This window comes from Siphateles boraxobius, unplaced genomic scaffold, assembly GCF_051911475.1.
Source record: "Siphateles boraxobius isolate OS27281-9 unplaced genomic scaffold, OSU_SipBor_1 379, whole genome shotgun sequence".
Taxonomy (NCBI): domain Eukaryota; kingdom Metazoa; phylum Chordata; class Actinopteri; order Cypriniformes; family Leuciscidae; genus Siphateles; species Siphateles boraxobius.
In genome coordinates, this window is record NW_027509007.1 from 9,664 (window position 1) to 12,500 (window position 2,837).

Consider the following 2,837-nt stretch of genomic DNA (forward strand, 5'->3'; position numbering starts at 1 on the left):
GTTGCCTGGGGCCCGGAGGGGTGCACCCTCTCCTTCGGGCCGTCGCTGTCAGGGTTGACTGGTCGATTGGAACTTTGGACGCGCCTGGGGACGGCCCCTGCCCGGTCGCGAGACCGCTATGGGCAGCTTGCTCCTCCCCGCTTTGCGCGTCGACTCGAGACGCGGCCTCCCTCCGGGGAAAGCAGGCCGCGTCGACCTCGGGAGACTCAGATGGCCCGTCTGAAAACGGATGTCCGCAGCGGTGACGTCGGGACCGTCGTCAGGCTTTGACGGTTGGCGGGGTTTCGTTGGGGGCCCCCCATCACGGCACAGAGCCTGACTTCGCCCCGCGCCTCCCACCCGCTTTGAAAAGCACCCTTCCCCGTTACGGCCTCGATCCAGAGGCCTACCACCCCCCCGCCCTCACGGGCGGACGGTTCCTCACGCGCCCTATGAGCGGCCGTGCCGCCTCGAGCCCAGGCCCGAGCGGAGCGAGACCCGTGTGTAGGAAACCCGCGCGTCGCAGGTTCGTCCGTCCCGGGGCTCCTTTGATCCCGGGCTAAAACAAAAACCATATGCTTGTCGAACCGTCGGTCTGGGTAAACGGCAAAACGACTCCAGGGGCTTGAGACACCCCTGGAGCGACGGAGGAAGGTGCACCTCCGAAAGAAAAATGAAATTACGGACAGTGTCCGATCGAATGAGGTCCACGGAACAGAGAACCGTGGTGGTCAGACCGGGTGGGGAAGCGGTCTGGCTCAGCCCAGATAAAATGCACTCTGTGCGGGCGAGACTTCCAGTAAACGCGGGGGCTGGTTTGGACACCCAGACTCACCGCCGGTGCCCTGGGCGTGCATCCAGTGTGTGAAGGTGCACCGTCCTGGGCGAGCAGAGGGTGAAAGACACACAACACTCCTCGTAAGAAAATGGACAGTGTCCAAGATCTTGCATGCAAACGAGAGCCCTGTGCTCGCAGACCCGACCGTGGCCTGCTCAAAGTCAGATCCGTACGCTTGATGGCGCTCCTGCTGGAGCAAAGACGGTCCGAACACGGACGCTAGGGGTGTTGTAGAGGAGGTGGGGGACCGTCGCCACACTCTTCTCGGACAAGGTTAACGGAAGACGGGCGCCTCCGGGTTGCCTGGGGCCCGGAGGGGCGCACCCTCTCCTTCGGGCCGTCACTGTCAGGGTTGCCTGGTCGATTGGAACTTTGGACGCGCCTGGGGACGGCCCCTGCCCGGTCGCGAGACCGCTTTGGGCAGCTTGCTCCTCCCCGCTCTGCGCGTCGACGCTAGACGCGGCCTCCCTCCGGGGAAAGCAGGCCGTGTCGACTCTCGGGAGACTCAGATGGCCCGTCTGAAACGAATGTCCGCGACGGCGGCGGCGGACGCGGGCGCGTGGAATTCGGAATCGGACGGTCGGGGTGGCCGACACCCCCCGGTCCAGTCTTCGAGCCCGACCTTCGCCCCGCTCCTCCCCGCCCGAAAAGCACCTTTCCCGGTTACGGCCTTGATCCAGAGGCCTCCCACCCTGGCCCCGCCTGACGGACGGTTCCTCACGCGCCCTATGAGCGGCCGTGCCGCCTCGAGCCCCAGGGCCGAGCGGAGCGAGACCCGTGTGTAGGAAACCCGCGCGTGGTGGTTCGCCGTCCGGGGTCGATCCCGAGGTAAAAAAAAAAAAAAAGTACCATACGCTTGTCGGTCTGGGTAAAGGGCGGAACGACTCCGGGGGCTTGACTCACCCCTGGAGCGACGGAGGAAGGTGCACCTCCGAAAACTTTTTGAAAACGGACACCGTCCGTTGCAGACGAACGAGATTCCCACAACGACCAACCTCCCTGGAAGACTCCCAGGGAGAGTACCTCGGGTTCGGGCACGGTCAAATCCGTCCGCGTGACGGAGCTCCCTTCGGAGCGACGTGGGTCCTAAAACGGACCTTGGGGGTTTTGTCGAGGAGGGCGACAAACGCTCCCGCTCGGACAAGGTGACGGAGGGCGGGCGCCCACGGAGGAAAGGGCGAAGAAAAAAAAACGGACAGAGTCCAAAACGGTGCGGTCCACCCAGATTCCCACGTACGCGAGACTCTCCGGCTGGCAACCGGGGAGAGTGCCTAGGTGTCGGGCACGTACGAATCCGTCGGCGGTGACGGAGCTCCGGTCGGAGCAAAGACGGTCCTAAAACGGCCCTTCGGGGTTTTGTCGAGGAGGGGACAAGCGCCCTGCTCGGACAAGGTGAGAGAAGGCGGGCGGCTCGCGGAAGGCGCCCCGGAGGCAGGCGATCCTCCTAAAGAAACGGACAGAGTCCGAAACGGTGCGGTTCACCCGGGTCACCACGTACACGAGTCTCCCCGGCTGGCGACCGGGGAGAGTGCCTCTGTGTCGGGCACGTGAGAATCCGTCCGCGGCGACGGAGCTCCCGTCGGAGCAAAGACGGTCCTAAAACGGCCCTTCGGGGTTTTGTCGAGGAGGGGACAACGGCCCCGCTCGGACAAGGTATCGGAGAAAAGGCAACGGACGAGAAAAAAACGGGCGCCTCCGGGTTGCCCGGGGTCCGGAGGAGCGCTCCCCCTCCTCCGGGCCGTCACTTTCGGGGTAGCCTGGTCGATTGGAACTTTGGACGCGCCTGGGGACGGCCCCTGCCCGGTCGCGAGACCGCTTTGGGCAGCTTGCTCCTCCCCGCTCTGCGCGTCGACGCTAGACGCGGCCTCCCTCCGGGGAAAGCAGGCCGCGTCGACCTCGGGAGACTCAGATGGCCCGTCTGAAACGAATGTCCGCGACGGCGGCGGCGGACGCGGGCGCGTGGGTTCCGGAATCGGACGGTCGGGGTGGCCGACACCCCCCGGTCCAGTCTTCGAGACCG